The sequence below is a fragment of the Anomaloglossus baeobatrachus genome, chromosome 11 (assembly GCF_048569485.1).
Source record: "Anomaloglossus baeobatrachus isolate aAnoBae1 chromosome 11, aAnoBae1.hap1, whole genome shotgun sequence".
NCBI classification, from domain to species: Eukaryota; Metazoa; Chordata; class Amphibia; order Anura; family Aromobatidae; genus Anomaloglossus; species Anomaloglossus baeobatrachus.
In genome coordinates this window covers 120,740,604-120,763,215 of record NC_134363.1, presented here as the reverse complement: position 1 = coordinate 120,763,215, position 22,612 = coordinate 120,740,604, and the positions used below count along the sequence as shown (strand labels likewise).

At 44.6% G+C, this 22,612-nt stretch overlaps 1 long non-coding RNA gene across 1 annotated transcript; it reads left to right on the top strand.

The window, feature by feature from the left end:
* Nucleotides 1-19,132: 19,132 nt before the first annotated feature.
* On the top strand, nucleotides 19,133-21,402 carry LOC142256644 (uncharacterized). The gene is made up of 3 exons (XR_012727555.1): nucleotides 19,133-19,149; nucleotides 20,807-20,880; nucleotides 21,317-21,402. It is a non-coding gene; the product is annotated as an uncharacterized LOC142256644 (long non-coding RNA).
* The last annotated feature ends 1,210 nt before the right edge of the window (nucleotides 21,403-22,612 follow it).

The following is a 22,612-nucleotide window of genomic DNA, read 5'->3' as shown; positions in this document are numbered from 1 at the left end:
TCACCATTTTACAAACACCTCCTTTCTCTGCCAGTATCATGTCAAGGGCCATCCTGTTTTGAAACGCCATTATTGATGTAGGGCCTAGCTGATCTGCCAAACCTTGAAGAGCTTCTCTAGTGTAATTGACAAATCTTTGTTGGTTATAATAGATGTAATTGATCCAGTTTACATTTTTATTTATGGTCACTAGAGGTAGTATGAATGACTCAAAACCTGCTTTGACTTGATCCCTGGCTTTAAATTCTTCTGGTACCCCCCTTGGGACTCCTATAGCATCAATATAAACATGGGGGTCAAAACTGCCTTTGGGTTCGGGATTTGTCTCTCTTTTTGTTGTGTAGCTCTTCTGACGTTAGGGCTTCCTCTCCTTCCGCTGCTATATAGAAGGGCATTATGGCTTTGGCTAGTGTGCATTCCCCCATCCATTCACCTTCTAAATGAGTTCTGATCTTCATGTCCCCACATATCCAGAAGACATCAGAAATGGACTGGGTCTGGTTGACCAGGTCCTCTCTGGTGGCATTACTATATCTGCTGCAATATCCCTCTGTGAAATTACCCACAAATGTGTTCCCCTCAGTGCTAGTATAGCAGATGTATTTTCCTGGATATATGGTGATGCCTTGACCTGGGTTAGGTGTGTCTGTGACTATGGCGTACTTCTTTTTCCAGTTTTCACAATTTAATTCACTAAGGGATTTGTTAGTGAACAGACTCAGGAAACATTTTTCCACATCTGGGGGGAGATCTAGAGGGACAGATCCTAGATGGGGTCTCACCCCTGCACAGACAAAGCAATTAGACTTATTATATTAGTTGGCGGTATATTTCATCCACTTCAACCATAAGTTGGTCTCAGTGTACCCTGTTTCAACGGCAAGGATATCTTCAAATGTGGGGTTTGCAATGGCCATCATTTTATTAAGTTTTGGGATACGGAACATTAGGGAGTTTGAGTGTGTGTTTCTATCTTTTGTCGACATTTCTCTTAAGTCGTGCCCATCTGGGGGTGTTCAGATTAGCAAACTAGCACACCCACCATATACATATGTGCCCAGTAGATAGGTGCCATGATCGCCAGGTTGAGGGTTCTCCAGATTAAGGACTAGTGGATTACATTGGCCAATGGTATCACAGGGCTTGATGACTTTTGTACGGGAGAGTGTCATCCTGTTGAGTAGAGGTTTGCCATGGGAGTCTAGTTTATTTAGGGCTGTCTTCGGTCTATACCCCCAATCTTCACCAGTGTTCCACCCGACTGCCCTCCATGAACCACATGTTTGTCCCCAACCATCACCTGTAACACATATATATTGTTGTCCTGATCTTAATTGTGCTGGTTGACTCATTGAGGAAGGTGAGGAAGCCCATTGAGTGTCACACTGTACTACATCACAATAATCGAATTTAAAAGAAGCAACATGTGTAGTGGTGTTATACCAGAACGTAATCACCCCCCCTGCTTGGGTGATCTCGGCCTGTTGTGCTCCTACAAAGGAGTGTAGAACTGTGTAACACATAAGGTAAAAGATATGCGGCATTATGCAGAAGGCTCTGATGGAGGCGTGAACTTCTTGCAGTGGGAGGCGTGTATCTACGTTGGTCTTCCTTCAAGTTTGACAGAAGTGGGAGTAGTCAGGAGCACTTGGTAGGGACCTTCAAATCTCGGTTCCAGGGATGTCTTTCTGGTGAACTTCTTTACCAGCACGTAGTCACCAGGTTGGAAATTATGGACATCTTCACTGGAATCTGGATCTGGAATGGATGATAAAACTCGTGCATGTGTTATTGACAATTCTTTAGCAAGGGCAACAACATAATTCAGAAGAGTATCACTTCCTAAAGCTAGCTGTTGTGGGAAGTATTGACCCAGCCTTGGAGGCCCCCCAAAAAGAATCTCGTATGGTGTGAGTTTAGTGGAACCCCTTGGAGTGTTTCTGACTGAATATAAGGCAATAGGCAAAATGTCTGTCCAGGGAAGTTTGACTTCCTGACTAGCTTTCAGGATTTTGTTTTTCAGGGTACCATTAAGTCTTTCTACTTTTCCACTGCTCTGATGGTGATATGGGGTATGTAGACCCAAATCCGCTCCTACAAACGTCCATAGCTCCTTCGTCAATACTGCCGTGAATGCAGGTCCTTGGTCACTCTCAATTACCTCTGGGACCCCATATCTGCATACTAACTCAGTTATCAGTCTCTTAACAGTCACCCTGGCAGTCATATTGGTTACCGGATAGGCTTCGGGCCTTCCTGAGAACATGTCAGTCACTACCAGTACATACTCATACTTCCCTACTTTTGGCATTTGAAAATGATCAATTTGAATTCTTTGGAAAGGATAGAGTGGTTTGGCCAAATGTTTTTGAGTAACTTTCTGGGGTGGTGCTGGATTGCATTTTGCACACACAAGGCAGGACTTGCAATAGTTTTGGGTGACAGTAGAGATCCCCGGTGCCAGATACGTCTTCCAAATCAAGTCATTCATCTGGTTCTTGCCTCTATGGGTGATACCGTGTGCCCATTCTGTCACCAAGGGGTATAGGTTGCGGGGTAGACAGATCTTTTTGTTCTTCCTCCAAACTCCATCTTCATCCTTTTTTGCTCCTGTTTCTTGCCAATGCTTTTTCTCATCATCGGGTGCCTTGTCTTGGTGTAGATGAATAAACTTCATAGGAGAGCTCTGGAGTCCCTCTTCAGGATCTTGAGACACGTACACCACTGCTTTTTCTTTCCCAAGTAGGTGCACAGCATACGTTTTCGCTATTTTGTCAGCAAAGAAGTTTCCCTTCGCCTCTGGAGAATTTAATTTCCCGTGAGCTTTAATCTTGATCACTGCAACCTCTGAAGGTAGGTCCACAGCAGCCACAAGTTCTTTTATGGCAGCAGCATGTTTTACAGGATTTCCACTGGACGTTAGGTATCCTCTGGCTGCCCAGATACTGCCGAAGTCATGAGCCACTCCGAAAGCATATCTTGAATCCGTGTAGATGTTGGCCACCTTCTCTGCCGCTTCTTGACAGGCCAGCGTCAAAGCCTTAAGTTCCGCTTCTTGTGCAGACATGTGTGGTGGTAGGGATCCTGCTGAGATAACCTGGTCATATGTAACCACGGCATATCCTGTATGAAACCTTCCTGTTTCATCTGCAAATCTGGAACCATCTGTAAAAAACGTCAGGTCAGCGTGCGGGAGTGGGTCTTCGGACACAATTTTCTTTGAGGCTGCTTCTTGCTGCATCTGTTGTAGACAGTCATGATCATCTGAGTATGTATAGGCCTCTTCTCCTGGAGCATGACTGTCATCATCTACATCCCCCCTGGAAAGAGGAAGCAGTGTGGACGGGTTAAGGACGGTACAGCGGACAAGAGTGACATTATCCGGAATTATGAGGGAACATTGGAGTCTCATATGACGCTGTAGTGACAGATGTTTAGGTTGAGTCTGGTCAAGTATAGCTTTGAGATCGTGTGGAGCCATCAAGAGCACTGGATGTCCTAAGATGATGTCTGAAGTTTTGTCCAGGAGCATATGTGCAGCATGTACGGCTCTAAGGCAAGTTGCTGAAGCTTGAGACACAGAGTCCAGACGGGCAGTGTAATAACCGATGGGTCTTGTTTTTCCCCCATGTTTCTGGGCTAGGACTCCGGAGGCATGTCCTGCTACTTCACTGATAAACAGGTAGAAAGGCAGCTGATAATTCGGGATTCCAAGGGCTGGTGCAGATTGTATGGCTTGTTTAAGAGCATAGAAAGCTTCCACAGACTCTGGTTTTAGTGGGAAAGCAGACATCTTGAGGTAATCATACAATGGTTGCATCAACTTGGAGGCGTCTGGAATCCACTGCCGGCAGTAGGTGATAAGTCCCTAGAAAGCTTGTAGCTGCTTAGTTCCTTTTGGTAGAGGGACTGTCTCAATTGCGTCCTTTCTTTCACTTGTGAGATGTTTTAACCCTGGAGAGAGACAGTGTCCTAGAAACACGACTGTGGCTTGACACCATTGAACTTTGTTGAGGGACACTTTGCAGTCCTGCTGTGCGAGGTGAAGTAGAAGACTGAGACTTGATTTTTCAGCTGCTGCTTGACCAGGACAACACAATAGAAGATCATCCACATACTGAAGGAGAACAACCTGATGGTTCCTCTCTCTTCAAGGCTGCAGACAAAAGGCAAGGGCTTGAGAGAAATGACTTTGTGAATTCTGTGCTCCTTGTGGCAAGACCGTCCAGGTGTATTGTGATCCTTGGTAAGTGAAGGCAAACAGGTACCAATCTTCTGGATGCAATGGTACGCTGAAGAAAGCATTGGCTAGATCAATGACAGTGAAACGTATAGCATCCGATGGTATCTGAGACAGCAATGTATGTGGATTGGGCACAATGGGACTTTCCAATACAGTTGCTGCGTTAACAGCCCGGAGATCTTGAACCATACGGTACTTTGGGGCTTCTCCCTTCAATGTCCTCTTCTTGACTGGGAACAAAGGCGTATTACAGAGAGAAGTACACTTGACTAATGCCCCGTTATCCAGGAGAGTCTTAATTTGAGTGCCTAAAGACTTTTCCTGGGCAGATTTGAGTGGGTACTGAGGCACCCTGGGGAGTTGAGCTCCAGGTTTAAGAATGGCCCGTACCGGAGGTACAGCAAGACGTCCAATATCTTCAGGACCAGTGGACCATAGGGTAGATGGGACTTGCGACATCACTTCTGGTGGAATACCCGAGGCAGCATTAACGACTTTGTCCATCATCATAAGCAAAGGTGCTGCTTGAAGTTGACACTCTTCACTCGGATCAAGCGGATCAGTAATGGTGATGGTAAGACCATTAGATGAATAGTTGATAGTCGCTCTCAATCTTTGGAGAAGGTCTGCTCCCAGAAGGTTAGTGGGACAAGTGGGGGATACCACCAGGCACATAAATACATCTTCGTATGGTCCAACCTGTACTTCACGGGTAAGCTTGTTAGAAGTAGGCTTGCCATCTACTCCCACACAGGTTACTGCTTCAGAGGATATCAGATCGGGAAATGGCAGGTCCTGTAATCTGATTACACTTTTGGCTGCACCTGTATCCACAAGAAACGGTAAGGGTTTGCCTTGAACGTTGATGGTTACTTTGGCTATTGGACCAGACGTAGAAGCCAAAGTAGTGGACACGGGCTTGCCCTTGTCCTATTGGGTATTCGGATCCCTCAGAGCAGCGATGTGACTGGCATCTGGGTGGACCTGTGGTTGTGGCTGATTTAAATAATACTGGTCCTTTCGGGGATAGGCAATTCTACGGTTGTGTCCACCGTGGTATTGTTCCCGAGAAAAGTTTCTACAGTCGCGTTTGTAGTGACCGGGTTTGCCACAATTGAAACAGAGACCTCTAGCATGTGGTGTTGAAGGAAGCTGACCTTGATGTTGTACATGATGTATATCATTCCATAGGATATGAGTCTTCTTACTTGAAGTTGTTGTAGTTTTTTCAGGGAGTGTTTTTTCAAACCCCCTAGCTATCGTTAAGACATCCTTAGGATCCAATGTGGCATACTCAGGTCTGATTGCTTGGAATTGCTTCCTCAGGGCTTCTCGAAGGCCTTCAACAAAAGAGGAGACGAGCAGTGTTCGTTGAACCTTAATCTGGATACTGAAGCCGAGGTCACTAAACATTTGAGTTAAACGAGCATGATATCTCTCCACTGATTCTGCTGGTTCTTGTGTGACATCCTTGAGCGATGTTGATCGATCAGCCAGCTTATCTGAGGCCCATGTCTTTATTTGTTGACAGAACTCAACACTGGAGTCTCACGTGGTGTCACTGACAAGTGTGGCGTCATTGAATGCAGTTTCCATAACAGGCCAATATGCATCGTCCGCTTTAAGATTTGCCAGGGAAATGAGATCTTTACACGTTGCGGAGTAATTTCTCTGGATTTGAAGCATGCTTCTGTAAAAAGGCATCGGCTGCTTTTCTGGATCTGGAAGCTGGTTCAATAGAGTAGCAGCTTGCTGTGGTGTAAACTTGACATAGAGGGTGGGCTCTCCAGACGTGGGCTTTTCCGCTATTGGTAGTGGCACCAGCGGTGGGATTGGAGGTGGCAGTGGGGGTATGGGCATCGACACTTGTATGAGAGGAGCAGGAGGAGGTGGTAAGCCTGGAAGGAGAGTTTCCGATTGAATAGCTCCTATATCATAAGGTGGAGTCCAGGTGAGGCAGGCAGTCTTGAGAGCCTTTACAATCCTGTGTTCATTACTAATCAACCTGATTTCAGAGAGACAGCAAATGTTTGGGGGGCTGCATTTGTTCATTATAACGCCTACTATCTCTCTTGCACATGCATGAATGGGATATCCAAAAATGCCAGAACCAATAGCGGGGATTGTCAGGGTCTCAATCTGCTGACTAGTATTCACATATTTTAGAATGCGAGTTATTGCTGTGCGAAGTTGTTGTGTACTAACGTCTGGATGCATTGGGTCAAAAGTAGATATCACAGCGTGTATAATCAATCTACAGGGAAGACTGCCAGGTTTAGTCACTGCTATGTCCCCAATAGCTATCTGCCCACGTGACTCAACAATGACTCGACTGTCAGCTTGAATAGTCGCCCCTCCTGCCTCCACTGTAGCTCTAGATATACCTCCATTGTGTTTTAAATGAGAATTTGCAGCATTGACAATAGCGTATGTCTCCATTGTTGTTATGTCACCTTTACCCACCACCAATAAAGGTCCCTCTGGAATCTCTTTTTCAAGAACTGGTTGCCAGTATTCCCTTCCCCCTATGCTCCCTGTGGTATTAGTGTTCCCTTCCCAAATTGTGCCTTCATCTGATACAGTGGCTACCGTCCCATATAGATGTGCACTTGGTTGTGAAAGGACCCTCGAGGCGCCGGGAGTAGTATTAGAGAGACTGCGTGAGCGTGAGAGTGCTGTTGCATCAGAAGTGTTGGGAGGAAAGGTTGGTGCTTGGAGTGGCTCACGTGAGTGTGTGTCTGGATTGACCTCAAAGGTTACAGTGGAAAGGGTTGGTGCTGAGAGTGATTCCTGTGATTGTGCAGCTAAATTAGCAGCGAAAGTGACAGTGGAAAGTGTCGGTGCTGGGGATGATCCAGGTGGGAGGATAGCTTGATTCACAGCGGAAGTGGTGGGGGAAAGGGTTGATGCTTCACTGGAAATCGTTGTGACAGGAAATGTGGGTAATGTCTGTTCACTTCCCAGAGGGATGTAGTACTGACTGTTAATGGTCATTACTGGGTAGAGGGAATCTGGGCGAGTGCCACTAGGGACAGCACATTTGTCTTCAACAAAATGGCTACCACCGGGGAGAGCACATTTGTCTTCAACAAAATGGCTACCACTCTGGACAGCACATTTTTCAACAAAATGGCTACCACCAGGTCGAGCACATTTGTCTTCAACAAAATGGCTACTACCGGGGAGAGCACATTTGTTTTCAACAAAATTGCTACCACCAGGGAGCGCACATTTGTCTTCAACAAAATGGCTAACACTGGAAGTGGCACATGGCCTTTGTCCACCATTTTGCGGCCTAGAGACACCACATCCTACAGCATCAGCATTATATGGAGGTGGTCGCTTACAAGGTACATTCTTGTAATACACATAATTCAAAACTTTGTCTTTTTCCTCACTTCTTCTACCCAATTTTCTCTATATAATCTTTCAGAAACTCTTCCCCATGCACAAGCCACAGATAGCAATCCATTGTCTTCCAAAACACCTTTTCTCTCTGTTAGCACAAGCTTCCACTCTAAGGGTACCTTCACACTTAGCGATGCAGCAGCGATCCGACCAGCGATCTGACCTGGTCAGGATCGCTGCTGCATCGCTACATGGTCGCTGGTGAGCTGTCAAACAGGCAGATCTCACCAGCGACCAGTGAACAGCCCCCAGCCAGCAGCGACGTGCAAGCGACGCTGCGCTTGCACGGAGCCGCCGTCTGGAAGCTGCGGAGACTGGTAACTAAGGTAAACATCGGGTATGGTTACCCGATGTTTACATTAGTTACCAGTGTGAGCAGGGAGCAGGGAGCCGCGCACACTGAGCGCTGGCTCCTTGCTCTCCTAGCTACAGTACACATCGGGTTAATTAACCCGATGTGTAATGCAGCTACATGTGCAGAGAGCAGGGAGCCGCGCACACTGCTTAGCGCTGGCTCCTTGCTCTCCTAGCTGCTGTACACATCGTGTTAATTAACCCGATGTGTACAGCAGCTACATGTGCAGAGAGCCGGAGCCGGCAGCACAGGCAGCGTGAGAGCTGCAGAGGCTGGTAACTAAGGTAAATATCGGGTAACCACCTTGGTTACCCGATGTTTATCTTGGATACAGCTTACCTCAGCTGTCAGACGCCGGCTCCTGCTCCCTGCTTGCTTCATTTGTCGCTCTCTTGCTGTCACACACAGCGATCTGTGTGTCACAGCAGGAGAGCGGCTTTGAAGAAAACGAACCAGGGCTGTGTGTAACGAGCAGCGATCTCGCAGCAGGGGCCAGATCGCTGCTCAGTGTCACACACAGCGAGATCGCTAATGAGGTCACTGCTGCATCACAAAAAGCGTGACTCAGCAGCGATCTCGGCAGCGAGCTCGCTGTGTGTGAAGCACCCCTAAAGGCTGCAATCTTCCTCCTGCTGGCATCCCGCACAATTTCATGAGTTTTGTACATTGTTTTATATGACTCTTTCCTTCACGAGCTGCAACTAATGTGCATGGGTCTAATTTGCCATCTGAATTTGGCTTATTACCAATACGACAAAACTTCATAAATTTTTCCATCCTCTCCCGAGATAAACAACACCAAACAATCTTTCTCTTTGCAGACCAAGATAAAAAACAGACAAAGAGATGGGGAGATGACTCGCAACTGAAACACTAAAGAAAACCTAGGGTTTGTAGTACACACTTCCAAATCCTTCCTTACTCTGTCATGTAGTTCCTGCCTGATTTCTGCGTTCTGTAATTCACAAAGACACCAATGGTGTCACCCTTGGCTACAAGGTGCCCGTACCAGCCGATTCACGTCCAGCGCTCTTTCTAGACCCCAAGACACCTCATACCAATTATATCACCCAAGCTTGCGCTAATCCCCAATGGTATCCGTACCAGCCACTTCACGTCCAGCGTTAGGCCCCAAGATTACCACGTACCAGCCACACCACGCAACTTAAACGCTATGCCCCAATGGTATCCGTACCAGCCACTTCACGCTACACTGTTCTAGGCCCCAAGGTTACCACGTACCAGCAATCCCACGTATTTCCTCACAGAACCACAAACCATATCACAGGCACCACCATTAACCATGTGACAGACAATATCCTTTTTATTTCCAGACACTGCTCACAAACCCACTTGCTCTTTTAACTACGAGTCAATCTCCCCTTGAGACAAACAGGCAGCAGGCAACTAAACACGTGATGGTTCTTCCGCAATTAATATGGCCAGCAGCCGTGAGACCCGTCTGCCGTGTACAGAGACCCTGAAAACCGGACACAGTCAGGCAATCAGTGCCACACACACCGAGATCACACAGGGAAGACTACAGATTATAGAAATCAGCAGACTTACTGTGCAAAATAATGTTAGAAGGCGATCAATCTCCTTTCTCAACGTGTGGAGCTCGTCCTGCCGTTCCAATTGCCGATTCCAAGGGTTTTCGGGTGTCGACGTCTGATGGCTCCATGTTGGCGCCAATAATATTAGGGTGAACTCTTAACCAGAGATCACTAGCCGCCTACTGCCTGGCCGAATTGATATGGGCCAAGTGCATGCATAAAAGAATTCACACCAGACACAGTCGGATATGAAATCTCTTCTTGGTCACAGTAAAGATGGCAGCCAAACAGACTGAGGAGACTCATGCGTCCTCTTGATATAGGCTAGGGGCGTACACAAGTTCAGATATGCACATTTAGTGGGACAGTTCATGGGCTAGCGAATGGGGAGATCCGTGTTGCTGTTGATGGGTGGGTCTGACCAGTGGATGAAACCATGATGATGGGAGGGATGTCATTTAGTGGATCCATGCTGATGGTTTGGTCTGTGATGTCATCTGATCTGTGGGTTGGTCTTCTAGCTTGACCAGGGGTCTTCCCTTATATGGTGGTCTTCTTTCATCTGGACATTCCTTGCATTCCAGGCAAGGTGTGGATAACAGGAAATGGCGGCCATCTTTATATCTGTGTCATGTATATGATCTGAAACCTGAATTATGTAAGGCAAATCGACATATTTCCCACAATCCCTTGTCAAGAGGTTAATTAAGTATTTGATGGAAAGGTACTCCTCAACAATACTGGGCAGTGTATATACAGAATAATAGATATACTGAGAACTACACCCAAAAAGGAGGATATCCAGATATTAGACTAAGGACTGTTAGTCTGAAACGCGTATCTCCTGATACACACTGCTTTTATGATTTTAATGGATTAAATAAATTTGGATTTTTTTTTATCTTTCTGGATGCTGTTGCTGGATATCCTCCATTTTGTGCTCCATGTGAATACTGGTTGTTGTGTCTTATCCCTGCACCATCCGAAGATCACAGGCTTCCTTGGAGTTGGTGAGCTGGTTCCTACCTTTTGTTTATATGAGAACTACACCCAGTATACAGGACATGAGAAGTAGTAATGTGCAGTGTATATATACAGATACTTAGAATTATAACCAGTATACTGGACAGGAGAAGTGGCACTGTGCAATGTGTATATATACAATATAATACAGATATTGAGAATTATACCCACTATACAGGACAGGAGAAGTGGTACTGTGCTGTGTATATATACAGAATAATACATGTATTATAAACAAATTAAAGGCATCAATGGACCTCATTGCATTGTTTCAGGGAAACAACTACACTAAGCATTAAAACAGAAAACAAAGAAGTCTTTATTTTTGCCCACATAACATCACATCTCCAAATTAGAATTGATTGAAAAAAAAGCACCGGTATCAAGGTACAGAAATAATATGTTTTGATTAAATATCAAAAAAGTTGCAAGGAGATGGAAAGTGCATGTAATACATATAAATAAACAGGACAAACGACAGATGAGGGTGAAAGAGCTCCACACATTTACCCAGATAGTACAGCAATATAGAGCTCAGGTATGTTATTGCCAGCAAGTGAATATATCTTAGTACAAAGGACATTCCCCAATGGTAACCCCACAGTGCCTCCCAACAAGGATGTTAATAATAATCAAATAGGGACCAAACTGGGGAAAAAAAATAAATCCAGTGTCATGGTACATCACATCACATTATAAGGGCAATACAAGCATATCGAGAGCTTACCAAGTGGTTACCAAGGCCAGGGTAGGTGTCGGGAAGGAAAGTCCCTACACGTGTTTCGCGTGTTACCGCTTCTTCGGGGGACCAAGGAATAATACATGTACTGAGAATTACACTCAGTATACAGGACAGGAGAAGTGGCACTGTGCAGTGCGTACAGTATATATACACAGAATAATGAATACTGAGAAGTACACCTAAAACAAAGAAAAGTATCAAGCTCACAGTTGTAGACTAAATGGAAGTGTTTATCCCTCAGACGGTGCAGATGTGTTGGCTGCAATCAATGAAATAGGTGGATATCTAGGATAATCAAACGCGGGAAAATTCCTTAAAAACAATTCTTTAATGAAAATTCATTTAAAAACAAGGGAAAGTACAAAAATAAACCTGCAAAATAGTAACACAGAGAAAGGCACTATAAGAACGATCATAAACAGCAATTTAAACCACCAGCTGGTAATAATACACAGCAAAATGTGATTCCAGACATAATGAATATACAAGTATGGAGTTAAATAAATGCAGAAATAGCAATTTGCTATAGGTAGCAATTGTATGTTACCTATTCAGGCATTTGTATATTAATTGCTGTGCATGGTTGTTTTCACAGTGCTTCTCTGTATGTTACTATTTTTCAGCTTTGCTGCATAATATTGTGTGTTATCCATTTAGGCACCTTATATAACTTGAAGACATGGAAAGGGTGTTTTTTATATATATATATATATATATATATATATATATATATATATATATATATATATATATATATATATATATAATTTTTCAATTTGTTCAATAAAACTTTATTTACTGTATTTTTCGTTTTATAAGACGCACCGGATTATAAGACGCACCCCAAATTTAGAAATAAAAAAAGGTTAAAAAAAATAAAAATGGGGTCCGTCTTATACTCCGGTGTTGTCTTACCGGACGGGGGAACAGTGTTGGTGAAGTGGGGGATAACAGGAGGCAGAGGTTGTGCTGGCAGCCGCGGCGGCGGGTGTGTGGTGCAGCAGGCTGGTGCGGTTAGTTTCCCAATCTGTCCGTGGTCCCGGTTCAAATGATGGCGCCTGGAGCGACGCATGTGCAGATGTAGCTCTCATCCAAGGGCTCCATCTGCGCACGCGCTGACTCCCGGCGCCATCATTTGAAACTGGGACCGTGGACACACTGGGAAACCTGCTGCACAGCCGCCCGCACGCACAGAGATTCAGTAGGTAAACGGCTACTGCCCGCATGCAGGCACAGGTACCCGGCTGCCGCCCGCAAGTAGGCACAGGTACCCGACTGCCGCCTGCACGCAGGCACCCGGCTGCCCGCACGCAGCCACAGGCACCCGGCCACCTGAACGCACCCGTTCGCCACACAGGCAGCCCCCCAGGTAAAGCTATGTTCATATTTTAAGATGCACCCCTCATTTTCCTCCCAAATTTTTGAAAGGAAAAGTGCGCCTTATAGTCCGAAAAATACGGTACTTTTGTATATTATGAGTTGAGTGCTATATGGTTTGCCTTCGCTTTTTCTCCTTGTTTACTTCATGTTTTGTAGGCAATTAGCACCCTCAGTATAACTATTCCTTTATGATATAGCTGCTGTGCATTCCCATCCTCTTTTTTGATTCTGGAGGAACTAATGGCATTAAGGAATACAATGAAAGTCGAGGAAGAAGATACGGCTCCAACAGTTCAAGATTAAATTTTTGGAGAATTGAAGTAAAAAAGGAAAATGGTTTGCTCGGCACATGCTAATATCCACAATTTAACTGTAGAAGAGTGCGGGTTTTCAGAGAACTGTTTGAATAGTCCAAGTGATTTAAAAGGAAGATTTCTGTCAGAAGAAGAGATTGATTAACCACGAAGTATTTTACCTAAAAAAATATTTTTATTCACAAATATGCCACAAACAAGGTACACATGTTAAAATAATTTAAAAAATGGTGAGAAGGAAAGGTGGGAAACACAAACCCTTGCTCCTCACCCTTCCTATCATACAGGGGTCGGCGTCCTAAGCTTTAATGACGCCCCTGTTCCTCGTCGGCTGAGATCCTATAATAGCCCTCCACTCACACTAAGAACCGTGTGCCCTAATTCAAAGTGGGTAAAGTGAAACACCCAAGGTAAGGCCCATATAGACAGTGTATGACATCAATCAAGTCCAGATACTAATTTACTGTCAAACAATGTCATAAATATACTGTAGGGGAGTTACTCAGTCGACTGTCAGTCTAGAGTATCAAGTCATGAAACTGCTGTTGCATATGTCCAGGATGCACCCTACGCGTTTCGCCCTCTTATCAAACAATAGGGCTCATCAGGGGTATAGAACAAAAGATCCTTGACAATTGAATCACAGCATCAACCGGTAATAAGTTGAACCAGAACAATCTTATATCCTGTTAATAACTTGTCCTCCAAATTTGCAGACCAGGAAACCGCATCTGTAAAAATAGTCCCGGGTTATGGACTTGTCCCTCAACCAAATATGGGATATCCCGGGAGTTATTCACCCCCATATAAGAATGTGCAAATCTGATCCAGTTAGGGAGATAGGTCAGCAATGTTAGAAAGTCCTCCTATAGTAAAGGCTCAATCTCCCAAATGATGGTACAAATGTCCTCCAGAGGGACAATCTTCCCTCACAGCGATCCAGTTCCCAGTCTAGACGGCACCTCTACTAGTGCCTGGTGTGGTTAGAAAAAGATGTCAGCACTCTTTAAAATTCATCCCGCAATCAGGGTTCACTCTCCTGTATGATGGTACTCAGGAAAGCCCGTATTCCCTGGAGGAGCAGTGTCACCTGGGCAGCGATATGTGTCCGGTACGGGTGTGCACACCCTGATATTGTACCTGATATTGCATTTGGTTTATGACAGAAGAAGAGATTGCTAAGGCTTGGTCGGAAATCCTTAAAATTGATATCCAGGTCATTAAGGTGGCTAGGAAAACAACGCTTCCATTTGAGAATTCCTCGCAATAGAAAGACCCAATGGATCGTTAGATGGCAAGCCTCTTGAGAAAAACCTGTGAGGCGTCAGCAGCCTCATTAATAACAAATGTAGCACCCACCTGCATGACTAGATCTAGGTGGTCTCCCAGAAAAGATTTACTAGCTCCTTTACCTCTATCTTTGGAAGGCCACGAGGGTCCTCAGATGAGTCAGTCAGGATAACTGCCATGTACTTGGTATTATGTAACACGTCTTGATGGGCATTGTGGTTAAACATGTAGAAAGAGAGTACTGTATGCATGGCCGCCATCAGGGCAGTACTACCTCTACTGCTGTATAGGGCCTGGTGAAGAGGGATGCCTGGGCCGCGGTGTAAGTACTTTATGCTTTATTACATTAAGCCCCTGGGCTCCGTCCTTCCACTATTTCACATGGCCCCACTCTGCCCCCAGATCCCACCATCCCACCTCTTAACTGGGCTCCACTCCAGCCACTGCCGTGGCCACACAAAGCAGAGAGGGCCGGCCAAATCTGATATCTTTATTGACGTCAGGCACTACTGGCTCGTCCTTTGTTCCTCGTGAGGTTTGTACTGCACATGCACTAAATAGGCTGCTATGCGTGCAAACCAGAAGTCACTGCAAAGTATGCCAGGACTTGAGCTTTGGAGCCGCCAGCAGTTGGTGAATATGATCTGTGTGTGTCTGTCTTCCGGATCCTGCTCCCGGCTCATTACAGTGTGTCTGTATATACTATATGTATATAGTGTGGCATGTGTACAGAATAGTGCTGTGTATGCACTATATACAGCCTGCAGCCTCTGTTTTATATACAGCCCACAGCCTCTATCGTGTATACAACCAACAGCAGCGTCCTCTATTGTGCATAGAGCACACATTAGCAGCCTCTATTGTGTATACAGCTTGTATCAGTAGCCTTTATTGTGTATACAGCCTGGAGCACTGACCTCTATTGCGTATATAGCCTGCAGCAGTAACCTCTATTGTGTATTCAGCCAGCAGCAGAAGCCGCTATTGTTATACAGCCAGCACCAGCAGCCTGTATTCTGTATAAAGCCAGCAGTAGCCTCTATTTTGTATACAGCCCGCAGCAGCAACCTCTGTTGTGTGTACAGCCAGCTGCAGCCTCTATTGTGTATACAGCCTGAAGAAGCAGCCTCCAATGTGTATACAGCCTACATAATCATGGGGAAGATTACTGACTTGACAGATGTCGAGAAGGCAGTCACTGACACACTCCACAAGGAGACTAAGCCACAAAAAGTTATTGCTAAAGAAGCTGGCTGTTCACAGAGTGCTGTATCCAAGAATATTAATGGGAAGTTGAATGGAAGGAAAATGTGTGGTAGAAAAAGGTGCACAAGCAACCGGGATAACCGTAGCCTTGATAGGATTGTTAAGAAAAGGCCATTCAAAAATTTGGGAGCGATTCATAAGGAGTGGACTGCTGCTGGAGTCAGTGGTTCAAGAGCCACCACACACAGACGTATCCTGGACATGGGCTACAAGTGTCACATTCCTTGCGTCAAGCCACTCATGACCAATAGACAATGCCAGATGCGTCTTACCTGGGCCAAGGAGAAAAAGAACTAGACTGTTGCTCAGTAGTCCAAGGTGTTGTTTTCAGATGAAAGTACATTTTGCATTTCGTTTGGAAATCGCGGTCCCAGAGTCTGGAGGAAGAGTGGAGAGGCCACAATCCAAGCTGCTGAGGTGTAGTGTGAAGTTTCCACTATTAGTGATGGTTTGGGGAGCCATGTCATCTGCTGGTGTAGGTCCAACTTTTTTTTTATCAAGACCAAAGTCAGCGCAGCCGTCTACCAGGACATTTTAGAGCACTTCATGCTTCCCTCTGCAGACAAGCTTTTTGGAGATGGAAATTTCATTCTCAAGCAGGACTTGGCACCTGTCCACACTACCAAATGTACGAATACCTGGTTTACTAACCACAGTATCACTGTGCCTGATTGGCCAGCAAACTCACCTGACCTAAAGATGAGAGACACCAGACCCAACAATGCAGACAAGCTGAAGGCTGTTATCAAAGCAACCTGTATAAAGAAACTGAAAAGACAAAAGGCGTAGTAATGTTGAGAGAATGTTGCAGAGAACATCAGATGTGCTCACCTGACACAATTGTTAAAGTCACAACTGCTATTGAAGGCAAATAAATTACGGCTGCAGCAGGCACCACGAGGAGGTTGGTGTTAAACAATAGAATAGAAGTAACATCGTTACATAGGTTGAAAAAAGACCTATGCCATCTAGTTCAACCTTCCTCCACCAATTATACATTTTGTCATTAAGTCATTTATAACCAACAATGTTGTGTGTACTGAGGAAATCATCCAGCCCTTTTATAAAAGCTGTTAAAGTATCTGCCATTACTACCTCTTGTGGTAGGGCACTCCACAGTCTGACTGCTCTAACTGTAAAGAACCCTTTCCTATTTAGCTGCCGGAATCGCTTTTCTTCCACTCGCAGTGTATGCCCCCTGGTTCTTAGTATTGTCTTTGGAAGAAATAAGTCATGTGCCAGTCCTTTTGACCACACATGTATTTATACATATAATTGAGATCTCCTCTGAGACGTCTTTTTTCTCAGTTAAACAAATCTAACTTTTTCAACCTGTCATTATATGGGAGACTCCATTCCTTGTAGTAGTCTAGTTGTTGCCTTTTACCCGAGTCTATCTTCTGAATGTCCTTTTTAAAATGTGGAGCCCAAAACTGGATCCCATATTCCAGATGTGGCCTTACAAGTGATTTATAGAGGGGTAACAATACGTTGGGATAACGGGAAGTGGACTACCGTGCTTTTGTAAGAATGCAGTTGGTCTCATGATGCCAAAAACGAATATCTACCAGGAATCAGCTGGGTACATCGCCAGAGAATTCCGTGATCGTGAGGTCAGTATCACTTACTGGAACATCACTTCTTCATTACAAATCTCAGCAACCTTTTCTTTCTTCTCTGGAGAATTTTTCAACTGAGGTTTTGTCTTCTGTTGTGTTTTTATGGAGAGATCTTTTCCTAAAAATAGTTTAACCAATCTCATCTTTCTCTGTTGGTTTCTAGTTCTGGGGCACCACATCTTATATAGCCCCCGAGGTCATCCTGAAGCAAGGTTACGGAAGACCTGTTGACTGGTGGTCAATGGGAATCATCCTTTACGAATTCCTTGTAGGAGTTGTACCGTTTGAAGCGAAATACATACATGAGCTTTATAAAAAGATTGTCAGTGGTAAGTAGAGTAATCTACTCACTACTTTGATTGGTTTAGTTACTTTCTGTGTTATTTGGCAGCTTTGCTTTCTAATACAGGTCAATGAAGTTTATTTTTTCTCATTTTCAATACAACAGGTGACATTATTTGGACTTGTGATCCCGCTCCTCCCCTCGATGCTCAGAACCTCATCATTGAGCTGCTGAGAAAAAATCCTGTACAAAGACTTGGGACAGGTAATGTATATAACAGTATTAACATTTACTTGTTACACCCATGATATACCAATCATCATTATTACGAGGAGCAGCTGCTCTCTATCTGCTTGTCCATTTCTAGCTCTCCATACTATGACTTTGAGATAGGTTTCCTTCATGTCAGATCTGTTGTATCAATTTCAATAGTTCAATTAATTTCTCTTCAGATATAGAGTAGTTTCTGACAATGACCACATCACTTATGATCTTTTTTTCCAGGGGGAGCAAATGAGATCAAGTGTCAGCCATTCCTGAGTGACTTAGACTTTAAGAACCTTCTAAGTCAGGAGCCGGAGTACGTTCCTCAGCTTGTTTCAGGTATGTACACCAGCAATATCAGTAAGTAGATGGAGACATCATCTAGACTAAGGGGTACTTTGCACACTACGACATCGCAGGTGCGATGTCGGTGGGGTCAAATTGAAAGTGACGCACTTCCGGCGTCGCTCTCGACATCGTAGTGTGTAAAGCCTAGATGATACGATTAACAAGCGCAAAAGCGTCGTAATCGTATCATCGGTGTAGCGTCGGCGAAAACCATAATTACCTTGCTGCGACAGTCCGATGTTGTTCCTCGTTCCTGCGGCAGCACACATCGCTGTGTGAAGTCGCAGGAGCGAGAAACATCTCCTACCTGCGTCCCGGCCGGCAATGCGGAAGGAAGGAGATGGGCGGGATGTTTACATCCTGCTTATCTCCGCCCCTCCACTGCTATTGGCCGCCTGTCGTGTGACGTCGCTATCACGCTGCACGACCCACCCCTTAATAAGGAGGCGGCTCGCCGGCCCGACCGACGTCGCAGGACAGGTGAGTGCATGTGAAGCCGGCGTAGCGATAATGTTCGCTACGCCAGCTATCACCATGATATCGCAGCTGCGACGGGGGCGGGGACGATCGCGCTCGGCATCGCAGCATCGACTTGCGATGTCGCAGCGTGCAAAGTACCCCTAAGTGTCTGATGGTCTTCACTAATATGTGACTCTCACTTCGCAATAATATTAGTGATAAAATGATGACTAACTGTGACCATGCGTCATGCTGACAACCTGTAATAACCTTTCATTACTTATATCCTGTAGATTCCTCTGATGTATACCTATCTATGGTTTCAGAGGATGAGGACAGAAGAAGCGAGGACTATGAGAGCTTTCATTTCAAAAACTTTACTTCATCTTCTGAAAGGCTTTTTAAAGTAAGTATGGGATGAATACATAAAAATGTGTAAAAGAACAATACTCCTTTAAGAAAAAGTAAAAAACAGGTATTTTATATTTTCCTTTTATTCATATTTAGCTGTGTACCATTGCTACCAGGACTATGAGCAATGAGGATCCCAAGTTTCCTCCAGAGAGTTCTCAAGTGTCCAACACAAAAACCTCAGAAATGTGAGTAGATGATGGGGTCATTACTGGGAGCTCCAGGCTGATATACTGTATGTACATGTAGGAGGTGGTCATGTTGCCCCCACTCCTACTCAGTTTTATGCTGTTTTTATGTATATTATATCAAATGTGTTTTATATGGACTGTGCTGCTGTGGGAGGATGCGGTTCCCCGTTGTAGCAGAGTCAAGACTGTGTAGCGGCAGCGCCGCCCAGCGCTGAGGCCTGGTAAGCTCAACTGTATGCATATGCAATGTTATTGTGTGTAAATGTATTAACGGTGTATATGGTAATGTAGAGAGTAATCTTTTATGTGTTATAAATATGTGGAGAATGTTAAGTAGGATGTAGTGTAAGGTAAAGTATAGGAATATTATATAATATTATATAGCTAGATGTTGTTAATGATAGGTATAGAAGTATTAGATACTTCCTGGTTACGAGGAAGCTGAGAGAAAAGGTGGGAGGGTTGATTATAGAGACAGGCCTATAAAGCAGCAGTTCTGCAGAGAGGTTCCTGGTGTGAGGACAGGACCTTGTAACTTGGGTCCATCGGGGAAGCCGGAGATATCCTCCAAGGGTCCAATGCCTATGGCTCACCTTGGGATGGGCTTAGAAGAGTCCAGGAACAAGACGGATGTGCCTGAGAGAGTTCCTTGTGACGGGCCTAGGGAAGTGGAGGGACTAGAAGGCGTACGAGGCAGTGAGTGGGCCACGGGTAGCCGCAGAGAGAACAAGGGAGATGCAGAGGCATTGGCCCAGCATCCAGAAGTCTAGGTCATAGGCAGCAGGATAAGCCATATGAAGTACCCTGGGAAACAGTGGCAGCAAAACCGGATAAGTGTGGCCATGTCTGTCGTGAAGGTGATAGATTCAATAAACTGTTTACAGTTAATTTGCCCAGAGCTCTCCAGTGTCCTATGTCTAACTAAAACATCCACAATTGCGACCGGGTGTGGGGTGAAGGATGCTGCCCTGAAAAGTACAGGAAGTGTCACACATCCCGCCTGAAGTGGTCTACAAGCGCTAACTCTCTCTGGCAAAGGAATGTGGAGCCCTCACGGCCCGGCCTCCGCACCTTTCTTCATTCACACCATCAAATATAAGACATGAATAGCGTAATATTAAATGTAGCATCAACCACCCCATGATTACTGGTCATTGTGATATTGGCTTCAAAAACCGCTGGGGATAGATAATAACTTGTAACTGGGGCAGCATGGCGGCTCTGTGGTTAGCACTGTAGCCTTGCAATACTGGGTCTTGTGTTTAAAAGACATCTGCAAGGAATCTTCCCTTTGTGGGGGTCCTTGCACACTTAAAAAACATACTGATAGGTAAATCAGATTGTGAGCCCCAATGGGGTCAGTGATGATGTCTGTAAAGTGATGTGGAAAATAATGGCGCTATTTAAATGCCTAAAATAAATATTTGCAGCCAGTCCTGCATTTTTAGTGTTACCCCCTCTGCAGGTGAGATGTAGTATTACATGCCAGCCATTCTTGGTGGTAGTTTTCCATTCCGCTCCATATCAGGTAGTTTGGAGCAGGAGTCCTTCCCACTATGTCTTCCCTATGCCTTGTAATCAGGTGTTATTCTGCTGAGATGACCCCTTTTAATGTTTTAATTTGTAATTTACACGTTTTTCTTCCACCTAACAGGCAGAAAGAATCTCCTCCTGTATCTGATAGAGACGATGCTGTGAGCAGCGTGCCATCCTCGTCCCCATTGCCAGGTATGTACATGTCTACAGCACCAAAAATGTGAATGTAATGGGTCTCATATGTTATCCAAGTTTCATGGTCCCAAATATGTTGTCATTTTGCCCATGTTGTACCTTTTTTCCTACTTTTGTTACTACTTTTTTTCCTACATTGTGGCATCTATTAAGCTCTGGCATCATACATTGTCCCCTATAGTACAATATCGCTCATTAGGGATGCACCACATGGCGGCACACAGGGCACTTACTGCTCCATGTTAGTGATACATCTAATGCCCCTCAGATGAGGCCATGTACAGTATATAGGACTTATTCTGCCCTACCATGAAGCAATACTAGATTATCAGAACTATAGGGGAAACGACGAGAATAATTCTATATACAGGGAAGATACAGAGCAGATCCTATAAGAATATATACTCAATGTGTTATTTTACTTTCTGATCAGATTCTCCAGCTCAGGAGGAAGAAAACTCTGCAATAAATGTAAGTGAGGAACCAAAATCACAAAACGAAGGACAGGACAAAATGAGTGAAAGTAAGTGACAGAATCACCTCCATGTTGTGTGATGTCAATGAGAAGAATTCATGTGGAGCAGATGTCATCTGTCAGTGATGGGATTGTCACATGTACAGTTAGGTCCAGAAATATTTGGACAGTGACACAAGTTTTGTTATTTTAGCTGTTTACAAAAACATGTTCAGAAATACAATTATAAATATAATATGGGCTGAAAGTGCACACTCCCAGCTGCAATATGAGAGTTTTCACATCCAAATCGGACAAAGGGTTTAGGAATCATAGCTCTGTAATGCATAGCCTCCTCTTTTTCAAGGGACCAAAAGTAATTGGACAAGGGACTCTAAGAGATGCAATTAACTCTGAAGGCGTCTCCCTCGTTAACCTGTAATCAATGAAGTAGTTAAAAGGTCTGGGGTTGATTACACGTGTGTGGTTTTGCATTTGGAAGTTGTTGCTGTGACCAGACAACATGCGGTCTAAGGAACTCTCAATTGAGGTGAAGCAGAACATCCTGAGGCTGAAAAAAAAGAAAAAATCCATCAGAGAGATAGCAGACATGCTTGGAGTAGCAAAATCAACAGTCGGGTACATTCTGAGAAAAAAGGAATTGACTGGTGAGCTCGGGAACTCAAAAAGGCCTGGGCGTCCACGGATGACAACAGTGGTGGATGATCGCCGCATACTTTCTTTGGTGAAGAAGAACCCATTCACAACATCAACTGAAGTCCAGAACACTCTCAGTGACGTAGGTGTATCTGTCTCTAAGTCAACAGTAAAGAGAAGACTCCATGAAAGTAAATACAAAGGGTTCACATCTAGATGCAAACCATTCATCAATTCCAAAAATAGACATGCCAGAGTTAAATTTGCTGAAAAACACCTCATGAAGCCAGCTCAGTTCTGGAAAAGTATTCTATGGACAGATGAGACAAAAATCAACCTGTACCAGAATGATGGGAAGAAAAAAGTTTGAAGAAGAAAGGGAACGGCACATGATCCAAGGCACACCACATCCTCTGTAAAACATGGTGGAGGCAACGTGATGGCATGGGCATGCATGGCTTTCAATGGCACTGGGTCACTTGTGTTTATTGATGACATAACAGCAGACAAGAGTAGCCGGATGAATTATGAAGTGTACCGGGATATACTTTCAGCCCAGATTCAGCCAAATGCCGCAAAGTTGATCGGACGGCGCTTCATAGTACAGATGGACAATGA